Raw genomic sequence first — 19860 nt, forward strand, 5'->3', positions numbered from 1 at the left:
TATTACCTCTAATGCAAAGCTGTTTAAATATATTATCAGGTTCGTTCTCCAAAGCCACCAGGAAGCAACAGGAAGGGGAAAAAAATTCAGAAGGCTATGCATATAACTAAGGGTATGCTACCTTATCATTTTCCAATGTCCAAACATTCCACTGCAATGGGAAAACTGAAACTAATGAAAGGGCATTTCACCTAGAATACTGTTCTGTCTCCTGTGCACTTAGAGGAAGAACTTGATTCTTTCTAAGTTTACTCAGTATGCAGAAAGTCCAATTAAGTTCAAGGGGATAGACTCCCCCAAAAGTATTCAAAGAATAGTAGCTGAAAATTCTACATGGTACATGTGAGGGTTCTAATGTTCTACAAAAGTATACAGTTTGCTAAAAGTGGGGCACCCCTTATTTTCAGACGTATTTTATTTTGCGAAAACCACCCATCCTGGCTCAAAGAAGACGGAACAGAACTTTGGCTTCCTTTCGTAAGCTGCTTTGAAAAACAAACTTTTGGGAAATTGGGATAGAAATAATGGAAACAATCAAATGAGCACACCCACCCAGACAGTATGTAATTATACTGGGTAACCCCATTTGCCAGGCAAATTAGTCTGTGTTTGGTGATGAAGCTGATGCCTTTCAACACACTGAAGTAAATTAAATTAAAGTAACAGAGATGGGATGTATGGAAGTGAGAGCTGGACCATAAAGAAGGCTGATCGCCGAAGAATTGATGCTTTTGAATTATGGTGCTGGAGGAGACTCTTGAGAGTCCCATGGACTGCAAGAAGATCAAAGCTATCCATTCTGAAGGAAATCAGCCCTGAGTGCTTACTGGAAGGACAGATCCTGAAGCTGAGACTCCAATACTTTGGCCACCTCTTGAGAAGAGAAGACTCCCTGGAAAAGACCCTGATGCTGGGAAAGATGGAGGGCACAAGGAGAAGGGAACGACAAAGGACGAGATGGTTGGACAGTGTTCTCGAAGCTACCAGCATGAGTTTGACCAAACTGCGGGAGGCAGTGGAAGACAGGAGTTCCTGGCGTGCTCTGGTCCATGGGGTCACGAAGAGTTGGACACAACTAAACGACTAAACAACAACAACAGAGATGGGTGAATATGTAGATTTCAGTTTCACTCTGTTTCTCATTTTGCTAATTCTAAATTCAGTCCTCCACTTTTTTTGCAGCAATCTGCATTTTTTTCCTATAAAAAGAATAACAATGAAAAGTCGCTAGCATTTTAGCACAGGTTTCTCCTAATATGCACATTTCTATTCACAGTTTTGGGACACATGACATGGCTGGAGAACCACACTGAAAAAAATCAGGTAAGTGTGAATTTCAAAGGACGTCTCATTTCTCACATTGTTTAATGCAATGTGAATTTAGGCAGGTTTGGCTTTAAATGTGAACTGAGTCAAATTTGTCAGTTCCTTTACACATGAAGCAAAAACATGATGAGGCATGAACTGCAACTGAGATCATCCCACAGCAACACAAAAGCAAGCAAAGTTCATCAGAGGGGAATCAGGCCAATGGGCTATCTGGCTTCTGTCTGTGAGAAGCGACAAAAACATCTTGTGCATGCTGGTGTTCCTTAGGGTTCAAAAGAAAAATATACCAAGATTCCCTTAAGCCCCGTTCTCCTTGTAGCAGCAAGACTGAAGGGTAGCTGGAAAAGATATGTAGACATGCTCTTTTTCCTCTTACCTTGCTGAACGGTGCCTGCGTGTCCCAGTCAGCGAATGAGGAGACAAAAGGCTGGTACTGAGGCTTATTCCTTTATTGGATTACCCAAACTATGTATTTAGCAATTAGACTGTCAAGAGTTCGTTTGTCAGATGAGCTATAAATACAATATCTCCAAAGAAGCAGCCGTCCTGGGAGATAAGAGCCAACAGCATCACTGCGAAGGGCTTGCCTTTTAAGGAATCGTCATGAACAGGAGCACAGGTCTGCTGCGGAAAGGATGGCCTTGGTCCCAGTTAGAGCAGCTCTCCAGTTTCTTTGCCAGAGGCAGCCACACTTGTATCTATGCATATATGGACAGTTGTACAAACAATGAGTCCCGAGGCAGTTTAAAGACTGTCCAATTTATTGTCGCATAAGCTTTTATGAACTGCTTCATCAGGCGCATGATCTAGTTTGTAATGTGCTATATAGTTTATCTACAAAGGGTCAAACTAAATGTGAGGTTGTCTGGGCACCCGGTACTTGGGATTCTTTTCTTCTTTTTTAAACCTAGCTGCATCTGATCCAGATCAGGGCAATGGTGCAAAGGGAGGAGATATTAATCCTTACTCCCTGCTGTTTCCAGCAAAATAAAAATAAAAATCTCCCAAGCTGCTGTTTACTCGCTAAGCCACCATGTGCTACAAATAGCATCTCTAGGAGGGATTTTTCAGCAGCCAAAGGGTTAAAAAATACCTTCCTCCATGCTTTGGACCCCATTTGGATTGGGGGGCCCTGTAGCTGCTATGAGATTAAAAGACAAAGAAGAGTCTCATGCTCTACCAAGGCCGCTACACTTCCTTGTGGGGCAGTGTTGCGGGCAGACTACGTGGTCTCCCCCACACAGCAGTGGTGTGGCAAAGCCCCGCATCATGGGGGACTTCCTGCCGCGTCATGGCCCCCGGCCAACCAATCCGGTTGGCTGGAGGGCGTGGCTTAGCGAATCTAAGCAGCCGGGAAGATTCCCTCCTTGTTTCCTGCTTCCGTGGCTCTCCCGCCCTTCCACCCTCTTTTTAAGCGTTTGTCATCTTGGCCTTGCTATGGACCTCAGTTGGTCGCCTAGCTGAAGGGGCCTGGTAGGAATTTTCCCACTTGGCAAATTGGCACCAGCCATTTGGTTTTCGCCTACCTCGTAGCAATCGTCACAACTTTTGTAAGGTTTGGCAGTTAGGCATTGGTAAAGCCTGGTTCAAAGGAGGGGAGGTTGTGGCCATTGATGTTAGAATTCCTGCTCCATGATTGCAGTCATGGGATTTTTGTCTATCACATGACAGTATATGTTTTGAGTCCACAGAGTGGGAAGTGACGGAGACAGGATGTTTGTGTTACTATGTTCCGTAAAGTGGGACTATTGTCCTTTGTTCTTTTTCTCTTTGCTGTCTGATGCTAGAGAGAGAGGGCGCTATGTTGCAGTGCTCCGTGTGTGTTTATATGTAAATAAAGTAGATTAGCCAAAATGCTGAGTTGCTGAGGTCTGTTATGCAAGCTGCAAAGACTCTGCGGATCCCTAAGTGTGCCGATGTCTGTTGGCATCGGTCGCTGTGATGTTCGGGCAGAAGAAAGCTTTTGAATCTCCCAAATGATAGACCAGTAGGGAGAGAACATGCCAGTCGGGGATGTGTCTCTGCCAGGGTCTTACTCGAGAGTAGGACAAGCTCCTGACAACCACCTGCCCCTCCAATTTAAGGGTATTCCATTAAAGGGATCCGGGTGTGTGGATCTTGTCCGAAGCCCGGGTAGGGGCTAGGGCCATGCCATGACCCCATCAGGGACACTGGGAGAGCTCTTAGTTGATGTACATCAACAGGGCTCCCCCTGTTGGTGGTTGACCCTTACTGGACTACCTGCATGGTGGGCAAGAGTCAGGTATAGTCGGTTCAATTCCAGTGCCAATGTAACCAATGTAACCAGTGTAACCAATAAAGTTGTGGCTTTTATTTGCCCATTAACCTAAAATACTGTGTCCAGGTGTGTTTATTCAACATAAGGGGGAGGCTCAGGGTCTTGACACGCAAATAAGCTATACTGGGTTCAATCAGAAATGGCTTCTTTCTCTGTGGGTACCGATCCTTTCTAATTGGTCAACAAAAATAATTAGGGTCTCAACAGGCTAGCCATGTGTCCTATTTGACTGTCCTTTACCTGAAGAGCTATCATCGTACATTCCTTTGCTCCTCCTTTGGAATGAGCTATTGGGTCCAACTCTGCTCTATAGTAATTATCTACCTTTTATTTCAAGTGGGGGCAGTGATGCATCAGTGGCTGCCCTGGATCTATTTCTGAACTACAAAATATTATTAATCATGGAAAGGATCTGATTCCAGAAACTTTGTGTACTCTTACAAGACCACAAGTAACTAAAAGAATCACCTTTCTCCTGCCACATTCCCAACACAGTTCATTACAATTCTTATTGATGGCCTAGCGTGTTAAACGGCATTGTGCAATTAACTGATAGCAATTCTCTCTTAAACCTGGGGAAAATATTCAGCTGTCTGTTTTCTCCTAAATGTGTTTCTACTTTTATATTGATAAGCCAAGGTTGCTTTTTCATTTGTGCAAATATCTGGCGGTCCACTTTCTTCTGAGTCTAATAATATCGGGTGTACATCAGATAATGAGTCGCTAGGCTCATTTAAGGCAATCCTTTCCGACTGGAAGTGTGCCCACAGCCCTGATCTCCTTAACCACTTAGGTGAAAAGTTAAGCACTTTGAAAGCTGCAATCCCAAGCACAATTTGTTGGGGGAAAGTCCCAGCAAAATCATTGGGGGGCTTGCTTCCAAGACACTCCAAAGATTCACAAATAGCCCCCAAGATGAGTAATGGGCCAACAGGTAAGGCCAACAGGAACTGCAAGCGAAGTAGACAGGAACTACAGTTCTTCCTGCTTACCAGTAGGTGGTAGTGTCCAACAGGGCGAAATATGGGTACATTTGGTTATCAATTAACACATGAGATGTAGGTCCATACTAGACGTGACAATGGCAGCTGGATGCTTTCCATGTGTTGTCTTTTCTCACATCTACCCCATCCATATGTAAAGTGGGGGTGGGGGTGGCGGCGGGAGAGAGACATCACTTCTCCTTCTCCTGTGTTTTACCTTCCATCAGTTTTGTGGTCCAAGCTCTTCCCATTTCCCCAATTCAAATAGTGGAAGAGAATGGGAGATCAGGGATGGGGAATACATTTGATCCAGTTCACATTGCTATGCACAGCTACAGAATTCACCCTTTCCAAAACAATACAGAACTGAAACACAATAGCTCACTCGGTTAGAGTGTGGTGCTGACAACGCCAAGGTTGCAGGTTCGATTCCCATATGGGACAGCTGCATGTTCCTGCATTGCAGAGGGTTGGACTAGATGATCCTCAGAACCCCTTTGCGCTGCAATTCTCCAGCCTGGTAACGTATACAATAATGCATATGCACATACTAGGGTGACATGTGCACAGAAGTGTTTGTGTGTGTTAGTGAAAACAGCACACAAAATGCATTATTAAAGGGGAGATTGCTTTTCAAAAACGTGTGTTATGAGAAAATCCCACGATAATGCTGCTGAATTTTCAATGGGACTTGTGTTGTTCTTGTTTTAAAATGCCAGTGGAGGCAGAAATGCGGAGAACTGGGAAACAAGAACCTGAGCAAAAACAGGATTGATAGATTCACCCTTTCCTACAGGAGACAGACAGAGAAAAGTGCTTGGATCAGATCAGGCCAGATTTGTTGATTTGCATTTTGTCATCAGACCACCACAAAAGAAAAGTTTAACAGGATGAAAGTAACATGGGGTAACAGCTTGGCTCAATGGTCTGAAGTATAGGGCAGGCAGAGGTTTCAGTCCCACCCCACCCCCATTCAATGTATGTTTTACAGTGTTTCTCAAACTTGAGTCGCCAGCTCTTGTTAAACTACAACTCCTATCATCTGTTACCACTGGTCCTGCTAGCCAGGGATGATGGGAGTTGTAGTCCAACAACAGCTGGGGAGACAAGCTTGAGTAATACTGGTTTAGAGAAAGATACTCATACCTCGCTTTATGCGAATGGGAGATTGTACAGGTTATGTCTCGTACGACCTTCAAGTGGCCTTTAAACCTCTCTTGCTATTTACGTCAACAACTTCTTGAAGTGGGAGAGAAAACAGGAGAGAGGCACTTGTGTTGCAAATAGCCATTCTGAGCAAAGCAGGTTTTACATTTGCACTTACAAATTCAGCTGAAGCAAGAGCCACCTTCAGCCTCATGTGAAATTGTCTTGTTTATTTCAAGGAGAGAGTTTAGCTTAGCCTTACATCTCTCCAGAGTCCATGGCACTCAAGAATTAGTGTGTGCTGCATTGGCTGGAATGGCGGAGTAGGTCTGGGGAGATCCAGGTTTGAATCCCAACCCATTTTGAAAGCTCACTGAGTGCGCTTGACTCAGTCACCCGTTCCAGCCTAACCTCCCTCACACAGTTGCTGGCAAGTTGGGAGAGAACCACGTGCCCTTTCTTGAGCTCCTTCGAGGAATGGTGTGATATAAATTTAAGGAATGAATAAATTAGGTAAGCACTTTTGAACTTTGGCTAGAGTGAACTGTCACAGCGGTGGTGTCCTAGTGGCCATGAAAATGGGCTTTCAAGGGACATTTGGCAATGCCCCTGTCTCTAGGATGTTTAGTTTGAATCAGGGCACACCATAGCCACACAATGGCCTGGGTGGAGTCTTTAGCCAGTGTGGTGTAGTGGTTAAGAGCGGTAGTCTCGTAATCTGGTGAACCGGGTTCGCTTCCCTGCTCCTCCACATGCAGCTGCTGGGTGACCTTGGGCTAGTCACACTTCTCTGAAGTCTCTCAGCCCTACTCACCTCACAGAGTGTTTGTTGTGGGGGAGGAAGGGAAAGGAGAATGTTAGCCCCTTTGAGACTCCTTCGGGTAGTGATAAAGCAGGATATCAAATCCAAACTCTTCTTCTTCTTCTATTCTATATCACAGACCCTCTGTACATGTGCAGAGTGTATTTCATCTCATCACCAATGAACGACACCAGCCCTAACACATCTGGAATGAAAAGCCATGTGGCTGCCATGCCAAACAGGTGTGGGCTGAAGTCAGATGTGAGTCCCAGCACCTCCTGCTGCTGAAGGAAAGAACTCTCTTCCTAATACAATACAGTTAGTTAGCATTTGGGCATGCCAACAGCAGAAAGTTAAGGGATCTTATCTTGCAGGTGCCTGTGAATTTCCCCCAAGGCTGGGTCACAGAGGAGGGGGGGGGTGACAATCTGAAATAAGTAGCTGTCAGGGAACTGCCATCGGAGAGACAGGTGGTGGACAGGCTCCAGGAGAATAGGAGAGAATCTGCAGCAGAAGAGGGAACCAGCAGGGGGAGTGCAGGAGTCACAGCGGAGGGGAGGCTCTGGGATGCTTCCAGTGAGAGTAGTGGAGAGGTAACGGGACCCCCGTTGGGAACGCCCACCCTTCGCCGGAAACTGTCACGCAGAGAGTCACGAAGGCGCATGTCTGTCAAACAGCTTTTATGTTGGCGTAGATTCCGTAGACGCCCACTGTCAGATTCTACCAGCGACTGACGGAGTCATGCTTTGGGGGCTCCATTAGTGCATCGGTTTGGATGACCAGCCAAACCCCAGAGGGATCAAGCTTTTACGCACAAGCAGCTCATTATCCCATCACAGCAATCTGACAGTCTTTGAAAGCAGCTTGTGCAAGCAGAAGGCATCATGAGCGAACCAGCCGGAACCGGGGGAGCAGGAGCCGGGGCAGATCCAAGCCTGGAACAAAGGTACAGGGCGTTGGAGGTCCAGCTGGCACTGCAAACGGCGAGGCTCGAGGAGAGGAGGGCTCAAGATGCAGATAAGGGGAAGACCACCCCACTTGCCAGACGGGTGCCTGGACTGGTGCAGAAATTTGGGGGGGATCCCCGGAACTATCAAGCCTTTAGGACAGAGATGCAATATGCTCTCAATCTGCTGTTTGATGATTTCCCCGACGAGAACTCTAGAGTGGCGTACGTGATTGGCCATCTAGAGGGAGGGGCGAGGGACTGGGTTCGGCCCCTGATGGCAGCCAATAATGAAATCTTAAAGGACACAATGAAGTTTTTCCGCGCCATGGACTTGATGTTTTCCAGCGAGATCGAGCAGGGAGTGGTGCGCAGGCAGTTAATGGCGTGTAAACAGGGGAGCCGATCTGTACGTGAGTACTGGACTGAGTTCACCATGCTGATTCATAGACTTGGGTGGGACCTTGCTAGTGAACCTATTCAAATGCTGTTTGAAGAAGGTCTCTCTCCGGCAGTGAAAGATGAACTTTCCCGGGCGCCTAGGGCGGAGTCTGTGGATCAGCTGACTAAATCAGCGCTGTCCATTGGGGCACGCCAGGAAGCTAGAGCTATGGAAAAGCGGGAAGGAAAGGGGGAACGTTGGAAGGACTTCCGCATTCCAGAGATTCCGGAGCAGCCTTTCCCGCCAGCAGAGCCGATGGAACTTGGAACAGCGCGCGCGCGCGCAGTTTCAAACACCAGTGAAGGGCGGAAGAAGGAGGGAAAGAGCGGCAAGAGATGCTATCTCTGCCAACAGCCAGGTCACTTTGCCAGAGTCTGTCCGCAAAGGAAGGAATGGCAAGGGATGGCGGGAACTGTTGGGGGGAAGGAGGAAGAAGAAATCACGGAGCAAGTAAAAGCCAACGCCTGGTTGCCAACATCAGGGCACAGCAGCCAGGCCAGGGAGTAATGAATGTGCCCACGCCGGAACCTCCAAGACCAGCGCTTGTGATAGAGGTGTTGCTGGAACTGGCAAACGGACACCCACTGAAGATAAAGGCGCTATTGGATTCAGGTAGCTCATGTAATTTCATGAGCAAAGAGTTTGCAGCTGCACACCAGATACAGACTATCCCATTGAGTAAGCCTTTGCAGGTTACCACGATTGATGGGAGGGAGCTGTTGGGAGGAGAAGTGAGCCAACAGACTGTACCAATGATAATGAGGGTGGCACGACACACCGAACTGATAGCGTTTAACGTAGCCACCTTGGGAGGAGCTCCTATTATCTTGGGTATGAGCTGGCTGGCGCTACACGATCCGCTAGTAGGCTGGCATCAGAGAGTGGTTTCCTTTGGATCAGCACATTGCCTAGAACACTGCAAGGAGGGAGAGGCTCAGGCAGGCGCCAGGGCCACTCTAGCAGGGATGGAAATGATGGACAAGGGGAGGGTGCCACCACAATACGCTGACTTGCTTGACGTATTCAGCGAAAAAGAAGCAGATAAGCTGCCCCCGCACAGACCCTTTGATTGTCAAATTACCTTACTCCCAGGAGCACAATTGCCAGTGGGCAAGCTGTATGCAATGTCAGACAGTGAGATGCAGGAGTTAAGGGAGTTCATTGACAAGAATCTCAAGCGAGGTTTCATCAGAGAGTCACGAGCGGTGGGGGGCAGCCCAGTGTTCTTTGTGGACAAAAAAAACACGGGCAAGCCCAGGCTTGTATGTGATTTCAGGGCCCTAAATGCAGTGTCAGAACCAGTGACTTTCCCTATGCCCAGAATTGATGACATTCTAACACGGGTGAGAAAAGGGAAAATTTTTACCAAGCTGGACCTTAGGGGGGCATATAACTTGATACGTGTGAGAAAGGGGGATGAGTGGAAGACCACTATGTTCACCCCCTTGGGGGCCTTTGAGTACTTGGTTATGCCTTTTGGATTACAAGCGGGCTCCGCCTGTTTTCAGTCATTCATGAATCACGTCCTGGGGCCACTGCTCTACAAGAACTGCGTAGCGTTCTTAGATGACGCCCTGGTGTACTCAGACAACGAGGAGCAGCATGTGCGAGATGTAAGAGAGGTACTGAGCAAGCTGCGAGAAAACCGGCTGTGGGTGAAACTGGAGAAGTGTCAGTTTCATACCAAGGAGGTGGAATTCCTGGGGTACCGGTTGTCTGACAAGGGATTGGCCATGGATCCCAGCAAGGTTCAAGCGGTACTGGAATGGAAAACACCAAAGACCAAGAAGGACGTGCAAAGGTTCCTGGGCTTCGGAAACTTCTATAGGAAGTTCATCAAAAACTTTGCCCATTTAACAGCGCCCATCACGGATTGTCTTAGTAGCAAAAAGAAATTTGTTTGGACGGGAGAAGCGCAGAGGGCGTTCGAACGCTTAAAGCAGGCGTTTGCGTCGGAAGAGCAACTTTTGCACGTGGATCTACAACAACCAATGAGAGTGGAGACTGACGCGTCAGACCGAGCGGTGGGGGCCGTTCTTCTCCAGCCGGGAAAAGATACGTCTGAATGGAGACCGTGTGCATTCTTCTCGCGGAAGTTGAACAAATCCGAGAGGAACTACACAGTGTACGACCGAGAACTGCTCGCCATTCATGAAGCATTCCGGAAATGGCGGCACTTACTGATTGGGGCGCAGCACAAGGTTCAAGTCCGAACTGACCACAAAAATCTGGAATACTGGAGAACAGCCCGAGTGCTGAACCAGAGACAAGTGAGATGGGCCCAGGAGTTCTCCAAATTCCACTTTGAGATTCGTTACGTACCCGGCTCCGAGAACGTGAGGGCCGACGCTCTTTCCAGGAAACCTGAGTACTTAGAGGGGGAGGGAGCGCCTGAGGCAAGGCATGTAATCCCTGAAGACCGCTGGGTGTGTGGGGCGGCATTGGTGGGGCAGAGGGAACTGATAGAGGGTACGGAGAACGATGAATACGCCCAAGAGAAACTCAGAGAGCTCCGGAGGACAGAGGAGAACACAGGGGGGTTCGAAGAAAAGAACGGGGCGTTGTATTACAAAGGGGCACTGTACATACCCGACGGGGAACTGAGGGGCAGAGTACTCAAGCAGTTGCATGACAGCCCCACAGCGGGACATTTTGGACAGCACAAAACCATGTGGTTGGTTACCAGGGAGTTTTGGTGGCCCAAGGTGAGGGAGGACGTACGGGAATATGTCAGGGGTTGCGACAGGTGCCAGCGAGCGAAAGGAGAGAGGGTGGCGCCAGCGGGGCTATTACAACCCTTACCCACGCCCGAAAGGCCATGGGAGGCAGTATCCATAGATTTTATGACGGACCTTCCAAAATCCAAAGGCAAAACAGCTGTCATGGTGGTGGTAGATCAATTAACCAAGATGTGTCATTTTATAGCCTGTTCACATGCAGTCACAGCGGAGGAAACCGCCAAGTTGTTTGTAGAACATATTTTTAAGTTGCATGGCGCCCCCTTGAGGGTTTTGAGCGACAGAGGGAAACAATTTACTTCCAGGTTCTGGAGGAAACTTATGAGCTTACTGCACGTAGAACTCAATTTCTCAACTGCCCGGCACCCAGAAACCAATGGGCAAGCGGAAAGGGCAAATGGGGTTTTACAACAATACCTGAGGTGTTATGTAAAAGACAGAGAAAATGATTGGGTGGATAAGTTACCTCTAGCAGAATTTGCCTACAACAACGCGGAGAACGTGTCCACAGGGATGAGTCCCTTCCTGGCAAATTATGGGTGTCACCCCCGGGCATTCCCAGGAGAGGGAGGGGAGAGGTGGAGCGTGCCGGCGGCGGAATATTTTTTTGAAGAGATGGAGGCGATCCACCGTCAGCTTCAACTTAACTTAGAGAAAGCCAAGGAAGAATATAAGAAGCAAGCAGACAGAAATAGGAGGGAGGGTGAAACTATAAGGGTGGGGGACCGGGTGTGGTTGTCCACCCAAGGGCTACCGTTCAAGGGCGGGAGTAAGAAATTGAGGCCCAAAAGATTGGGACCCTTTGAGGTCACACAGCAGGTCAACCCAGTGGCATTCAAACTCAGGCTGCCCAGTCACATGAAATTACACCCAGTATTTCACAGGTCATTACTGTCGCCGTACCGAGAGGGACGTGAGTGGGGGGAGCGTGAGAGAGAGGCCACCCAAACGCCCGTGATAGAAGAGAGAGAGCGCGACATGAACGTGGCAGGAATCATTGATTCCAGGTGGAAGGGGAATCAGGTGGAATATCTGGTAGAATGGGAGGGGGAAGCAGAGTCGGAAAACACTTGGGTACCAGCAGAGGTAGTCAATGACGAGGTTTTAATAGAAACATTTCATCAGCGTTTCCCTAGAAAACCGCAACCCGTGGCTCGATTTAGAAGGGAACACTTTGGGACCACCGATGAGGAAGGGGAGTTTGAAGGGTTCCCAGAGTCAGGGGTGGGTGAAGAAGCCGACTCCGACGAAGAAGAGGAAGACGGGGAGAGAGACGGTACGCCGTGGCTGGAAGTGTTAGAATCCTCGGACGACGAGGAGAGTTCCTTCAGGGGCTTTCCGCCCTCACCGCCAGTGGGAGAGGAGGCGGGAGGGGGTGAAGGGGGCCCTGGGGGGGAGGTGGATGTCAGGGAACTGCCATCGGAGAGACAGGTGGTGGACAGGCTCCAGGAGAATAGGAGAGAATCTGCAGCAGAAGAGGGAACCAGCAGGGGGAGTGCAGGAGTCACAGCGGAGGGGAGGCTCTGGGATGCTTCCAGTGAGAGTAGTGGAGAGGTAACGGGACCCCCGTTGGGAACGCCCACCCTTCGCCGGAAACTGTCACGCAGAGAGTCACGAAAGCGCATGTCTGTCAAACAGCTTTTATGTTGGCGTAGATTCCGTAGACGCCCACTGTCAGATTCTACCAGCGACTGACGGAGTCATGCTTTGGGGGCTCCGTTAGTGCATCGGTTTGGATGACCAGCCAAACCCCAGAGGGATCAAGCTTTTACGCACAAGCAGCTCATTATCCCATCACAGTAGCAATAACAAGATTATATCAGAATGCACCGACTGAATACCACATTCTTCATCTAGGAAAAGAACTTCCCAGAGAGGTATTCGTGGGAATCTGATGTCACTATCCTGCCGCTCACAAGGAGCACAATGGATTAAACGCTGCATTGCAATGCCGTTGAGCCTTTAATCTAATTTGGTAGATTTAAGAGGTAAGGACAATACATGATATTCCAAGGGACCCGGGGACAGAGCTGGCAAAGAGAAAGCAGCATGCAGAAATGTCAGCAACCTATTGTTCTGGGAACTTTTCACCCAGTGTTTGTTTGGAAGAAAAATTTTCTCCCTCTAAAATGAATGGAGGGAGTCAGTGCATTAGAACAGAGCAGGCATAGGCAAACTCCGGCCCTCCAGATGTTTGGGACTACAATTCCCATTATCCCTGACCAGTGGTCCTGTTAGCTAGGGATGATGGGAACTGTAGTCCCAAACAACTGGAGGGCTGAAGCTTGCCTATGCCTGGAATAGAGTTTGTTGACTTGTGCATTTGTGTTGCTCTTTGTTCCTCATCACCTTGCAATTTATCAGCTTTTAATTCTTGGGCTGCTCCCTAGCAGCCTCCTGTACACGGGTGCATGATACCTGAGTTGGTTTTCACAGGAATTGTTAACCAGCTGCGTATGTACATGGCTGGTACTATCCCCAAGGAGATTAGGACTAGAGGTTTTCGCAGCCCGATCCAAATCAGCCTAGGACAAATGTTGAACTTTTCACCAGTGTTTATTGGTTAAGATAAAGGCTGGTGTTTTGATTGGACGGGAGCCCTATATAAGTAGCAAGGAAATTCAGTCCTGAATATTCCACTGGTGTGTGCAGAGTTTTCCTAACATGATCTGCAGTACTTGCTTCAAAATGTTATGCATGGAACCTATTCCCTGCTTCCACTCACGCACTGTACAGAACTTTCTTAATTTTTGTGCAGTTGTGGTTTGCAGTTGTATCTGCACTGATTATACCTAGTTCTTGTATCTCTGGCTGGAAGAGCTCATCTCTTCCCATTCCCTCTGTGTCCCATGAGCTTCTAAGTGCCTCCGAAGTGCACCGCATCTGAAAATGGATGCAAACAGAAGAGGCAGGTGTACAAAATGTCAACAAATGTCTGTGGATGTCTATTGGTCCACCTATGAGGAGAAGAGAACTTGCAACCACAACTAGGATTTGCAGTGCCTTAAATTGTACAGGTTTCCCCTGACAAACTCCCCTATGTTCAAAATGCAATGGAGAACTCGTTTGTATACATTCACAGGGTGAGAGGTGTGGGGTCAGGTGTGTAGAAACTACAGCCATTTGCATGGCTGGGATGGAACCTACCGTCCAAAGGTAAGAATCATATCCATAGTTTTGGCCACTTTTGCCTCTAGCCTCACCCACCACGCATGTGGCTCCCAGATGGCTGCCCACAAGGGAACATGCAAGTGCAGCATTGCACATGGGAAAAGAAGGGAAAGGGAAGAAGGGAAGAAGGGAAGAAGGGAAAAGAAGAAGGGAAAGTTCCATTGTGTGAGCGGAAGTCGTTCCTTTGCGCAACGCTGTTGTTGGATGAAGTCCAGTATATGAAAGAATGCAGCCAAAGCACATTCTTTTGTCTTTTGTCAACCATCTACGTACCTATGAATAAGCTTCTGTACTTTGGGAGAATGAATGAGTTTTCTACTCCTAATTTTATTAATCCCTACTCTCCCCTTCTCTCTCTCTCTCTCCTCTGCAAATAGTACGATTTATAAAAGCTTCTGTTTTGCAGCTGCTTCTGGCTCTCCCAGGCTGTCTCCATTGTTTGTTCCTTCTTCTGTAGCTTCTGTTTAGAGAACACGCTCAAATAACTTTGGTCCAAATCTATATTCATCTCATAATCCACCCATCTAAATCCTCATTAATCTCGACAAGTTTTCATTTGGATGTAATCATCTGTTGGTTGTGACAGCAAAAGTAACCGGTTGCAAACCAAAACAAAGTTTAAATGTCAGAAAACTTCATTCAAGTGATCTCCTCACAGTCCTTCACTTGCTTTCATTAATTTATGCAGCAGTCTTTGATGAGGTTGCATGCAATTAGAGGCCAAGGGAACATTTATTTCATTAGATAGTTTCGTGCTTACCTGCTTTTAGGCAATTTATTTTTATTTAATTAAGCAAGGCTTAATTTCTGCGAAATGTTGCCAACCGGTTGCTATCGCTGATGTGTGGTTGTTGTTTTTAATGTGAGGAATGAGTTGCATTCACAAGAATATGGCTCTCTTGCGAGATATAGGCCATTTCGTAAAGTCCTTGGGACAGCGGTTCCTGGCCTTCTTTGGCAATAACTCTAAGCATAGTTTTCTCCAAGCTCCAGGAGAGCCAATTCAACTCAACAACCCCCAATCTGCACTTCCCGTGTGTTTACCTGTTGTAATTCTCAGTATAGGTAAAGGTACCCCTGACCGTTAGGTCCAGTCGCGAATGACTCTGGGGTTGTGCACTCATCTCGCTCTATAGGCTGAGGGAGCCGGCGTTTGTCCGCAGACAGCTTCTGGGTCATGTGGCCAGCATGACTAAGCCACTTCTGGTGAGCCAGAACAGCGCACGGAAACGCCATTTACCTTCCTGCAGGAGCAATACCTATTTATCTACTTGCACTTGACGTGCTTTCAAACTGCTAGGTGGGCAGGAGCTGGGACCGAGCAACAGGAGCTCACCCCATTGTGGGGATTAGAACCGCTGGCCTTCTGATCGGCAAGCCCTAGGCTCTGTGGTTTATACCACAGTGGCACCCATGTCACATAATTCTCAGTATAGGGGCCCTGAATTTTGCAGTTCTGTGAAGAGGTTGCAGGTCTCTGATGGAAGGTTCTTAATACCCTCATAATATTGTGTTCCCAGTAGGGGTGTGCAGCAGATTCCAAGCTGAAGTTGTTAAAAAATAAGTACCACCTCATTCTAATAGGGTGTCTTAAAAATGGAAGCAATGCCCCCTCGTTTCTAGAATGCAAGCGTGACTCTAAAAATATAATTTTAATGGGAACAAACAGGCTAATTGAATTAAACCCTTCATTTATTAAAAATTCTGAGAGTAGCATTTGCAATATCTGGAAAGTATGAGGACAGATAACTACATTAACTAATGAGCCAAAAGGGCAGAGTAAAACAAGAAAGGCAGATTGACCAGTGTCCTCCAAGCTCTCAAATCCCGGGATTATAACACTATTCTTGCCCTGTTGTGAAATGCTGCAGAAATGTCAGGCTATAATGGTTTGTTTGCTTGCAAACCATTTCACAAGTCAGCGAGCTGTGCGAGCGATTGCAACCATTGGGTTAGTGATTTACGGCATTCCTCCCCCCCCCCAAAAAAACCCATCAACAACCTCTGGCCAAACAAAGCTCCACAACTCTGGGTCATTTTCTTAAATTGTAGTTCCCCAATTAAGTTCCCCGTGTATACACGGGGGCGTCTTATACACAGAAAAGTACAGTATTTATCTATCTATTCACACAGGTTACTTCCAGAGGTGGACGATTCAGTAGCACCCAGTCATTGCACTTCTGCTTCAAAGTGGAAGTGAAATTTCTGCTCAGCTTCCAGGCTTCTATTTGGCCTCTGACTTGCAACCAGGTGAGCAGTCTCCCTTTCCCTGGCTCCAAATGTTAGTGGGGGGCAATTTTCAATGGGATCACTGCCTGTGGGGAAAGGGTTGAATACTCTCTTTCTCCCTCATGGCACTCCTGTCCCCCTGCTGCAATATAAATCAAACTGATTTTCATGTCTAATGTAAGCAGGGCTCCCCCCCCCTCGAGGGAACTCGGCGGAACTCAGTTCTGGCACCTCTCAAGTGAGCTCCGTAACCTCTCAGGTGAGTTCTGGCACCTCTCAGGTGGGTGCCATTGCCATTCTGAGAGAAGGAGGTGGTGTCGTGGTGAGTTCGGGAACCTCTTTTTCTAGAAAAAGTATCACTGAATGTAAGCATGTATCTATGTCTCTGACACAATTGCTCTAATGTCCACGCTGGTCTCCGAGCCACTGGAGATGCAGGTACTGAAATTCCAGTGTACACACTACAGTGGTACCTCAGGTTACATACGCTTCAGGTTACAGACTCCGCTAACCCAGAAATAGTGCTTCAGGTTAAAAACTTTGCTTCAGGATGAGAACAGAAATCGTGCTCTGGCACCGCGGGGGCAGCAGGAGGCCCCATTAGCTAAAGTGGTGCTTCAGGTTAAGAACAGTTTCAGGTTAAGAACAGACCCCCGGAATGAATTAAGTACTTAACCCGAGGCACCATGGTATAACTTTGAAGCACATTCAAAGTACATTCTTCCCCTTAGAGAATTCTGGGCCCTGTGGTTTTCCCCTTCACAGAGTTACAATACCCAGCAACCCTTAACAAACTACAGTGCCCATAATTCTCTGAGGGAAAGAATGTGCTTTGAATGTGTTTGAAAGGTACAGCGTGTGCACAGCCTTTGTCCTAGTTGTGAGTCGAGGACCCACAACCCGTGTAGGGGTAAATAAGACACAAGGACACATGTATTTTAGATTAATGGGCTAAAGAAGCATGTGAGTGGTATTGGCTTAGGCATTGGATCAAACAATCTATATATCAAAACAGAATGAGGCGTGGGGCTGCCGCGGCCGCTTGAATGCGGCTAGACCCCGCCTCCAAGCCAACCCTGTTGGCTGGCCTGATGGGCACGGTGCGGCAGCCGGGAAAATGATGCAGGGGGCTGAATACGCCCCCTTGCTGACGCGGGAACAGCTCCCGCTCACAACACGTCCCCTCTGGGAGGAGGAGAGGCTTTGCGGACTGAGATGTTAATCAGAACTTTTTCAAATGTGCCTAAAATATACAACCATGTGGAAAGGAGTAGCAGAGTTTTTAAACTGTGTGGGGGTTTGGCGGGGGTTGCCCTGAAGCAGCAAGCTAGTACAGGACAGACCGAGAGTACAAAATGGCAGGGGAAAGGGGGCTTATGAGGGACAACCAGAGGTCTGTCACTGCTGCTGCCCCCAGAATCTGCATGGTGTATCTTCCGTGGTGGAAGACACAAGCCCATCTCTACATTCTTTGCCATGTGAAACATGTTTTTGGAATGCTGTTATCAGGGGCTCAATTTTAAATGAAAGGCAGCTGGTTCCTATTAGATGCTATCAGCCTTTCTCTCGAATGACCTTGCTAAAATGATTTCTTGTGCAAGACCTAATGCCTAATCCTAGCTAGCAATTTCTTGCATCACTTCCAGAGCAGACATCTCAGCTACAAAATACTCCCAGATACTTAGATATTTTAACTACCAGGCTCTACTTGGAATTTTTTTGACGTGATACGTCAACATCTTCTTCTTCTAAACAACGTTTTGAAATGCCAGACAAATATTTGGACAGTCTACAGTGCAGATTTTACACACTTCGCTGAAGGGAAATTTAGGGACATCAGTAGTGACTGGAGGAAAAAGAGGTGGGTGGAGAGATCTGTAAACACTGTATCTTGAGGCTTTAGTGAGGGTGGAGATATAATCAAAACCAGCGGTAGTTTCAGTCCACCGGCCAAAATGAAGATAAAACGCAGGGAATAATATTTTTAACAAATTGTTTCTTATGTCCACCTTCTTCAAGAAGTTGTTACCAAATTGTCTTTTAAGGAATATCACGTTGCTGATATTGTTGCCTGTTGCTTCAGGTCTATTTCTTTCCATGAACAATGAGCACAGTAGTGCTCATGCGATAAGATGTCATTAGTTTGGAGCAGCTTTTCATGGTTGTTTAAAAAGAAGACGATCTAAGTCCTCTGGGCCTGAGTGGGAAAGGTCTCAAAGCAGCAGAGTACAGAGAGATTAAATGAGGCAGCTATTGCTCCAATTCCCTTATTTTGTTTCAAAGTACTCAGAGCTCACTCAGTGCCCAAAGTGATGAAATTTACCAGTGTGTAACATGTCTTCATACGGACCGTATTCCCAGTCACGCTCTTTCCTATTCTGAGCCAGTGTGGTGTAGTGGTTAAGAGCGGTGGACTCGTAATCTGGTGAACCGGGTTTGGGTCTCCGCTCCTCCACATGCAGCTGCTGGGTGACCTTGGGCCAGTCACACTTCTCTGAAGTCTCTCAGCCCCACTCACCTCACAGAGTGTTTGTTGTGGGGGAGGAAGGGAAAAGAGAATGTTAGCCCCTTTGAGACTCCTTGTGATAAAGCGGGATATCAAATCCAAACGCTTCTTCTGTGCCAGACTAAGAGCACTGGTACAGGGCTATCTGTTCACTCTTCTTCCTCAGTTACATATGGTTAGGAAAATGTAACGCAAATCTTCATTCTGCTGCATCAGAATAAGCCATCCAAGGCTTGCAGCCTCTGGGATCAGCTGCACACTCAGTCATTACAAGTGGAGAAAGAGACCTCCGCAGAATCCCCTCCTCCACTTGCCCCGCCATTTCGGAGCTCCTGGTCCACTTGCCTACCAACACCTTGATAAGAGTCACGTACTCCATGTATGAAATTAGAAGAGTTCAGCCTCCTGACTGGAGGTTATCTGGGCGACGAGAGCAATGCTATTTCAGGCACTTTGCTGGGCAAAACATTAGCAAACCGATAAATCTCTTATCTGTGGCTGAGCCCATCATTTGATATTTTGACCTACGCAAGTTGGCGTGACTGAGCGCTGTCTGATTTGGTAGCCTGTGCTTCACAAAGTAGGACAGAAAAGGCCAAATTTTGCTCTTAGCTTTACACAGAAACTGGAGTGGAGTGGACAAACATTGACTGCTTTCTCATCAAATCAAGGGCTGGAAAGTGGTTCGTTCGCATAGTGCGCAGAGCTTTCTTTGTCAAGTCCACTGATTAATTAGGGGTCAATTTTTAATTAAAAGCCTTAGCCGATTAACTGCATTGTTGAGTCCTGCCATGTAGCAAGCAAAATGGCTCGCTTTGGGCAGCAAGAAGGAGGCCTGTCCCTCCTTCTTGGTGTCTGAGCAGTGCAGCAATTTGGGCTCTGCTTCATGCAGGAAAAGGTCTTAGGCCAGTGCTGGATTTAATAAAAGCAGGAGCAATCTTCAGCCTTTCAGGTCCTACCCACTACCCCCAGCCTGGAATGTAGAAGTCACATCATCACCATGATGTCCCTATTCTCTCCAGAAAGCTAAAACAAACAGAGAGAAAATGGCACCAGTGAGATTGTGCCAATGCCTGCTGAGCAACCGAGGACAGATCCACTGGATTCTTGGGAAGTGGGGAGTAATGTGCTTTAAATGTGCATTAGATTTGTTTTGAATGCATGGTGTGGATCTGTCCCCATTGCTGGGGCCCAGCCATGGGCACCTACATGGATTTTTCCAGTGTGGGAGGCCAAATTGGAATACTGAAAGGGAAAGCAGACTGCCAG

The 19860-nt window shown here is 47.5% G+C and overlaps 1 protein-coding gene across 1 annotated transcript in view; it reads right to left on the minus strand.

Moving 5' to 3' along the window:
- FHL2 (four and a half LIM domains 2) overlaps nt 1-1862 on the minus strand; it is a 31279-nt gene extending 29417 nt beyond the window's left edge. Inside the window, exon 1 of the mRNA XM_081858306.1 lies at nt 1706-1862. The gene's annotated coding sequence lies outside the window, so the exon portion shown is untranslated. The remainder of the gene's footprint in view (nt 1-1705) is intronic.
- Nucleotides 1863-19860: the final 17998 nt, after the last annotated feature.

The sequence above is a fragment of the Podarcis erhardii genome (assembly GCF_964252035.2).
Source record: "Podarcis erhardii genome assembly, chromosome: 4".
Taxonomy (NCBI): Eukaryota; Metazoa; Chordata; class Lepidosauria; order Squamata; family Lacertidae; genus Podarcis; species Podarcis erhardii.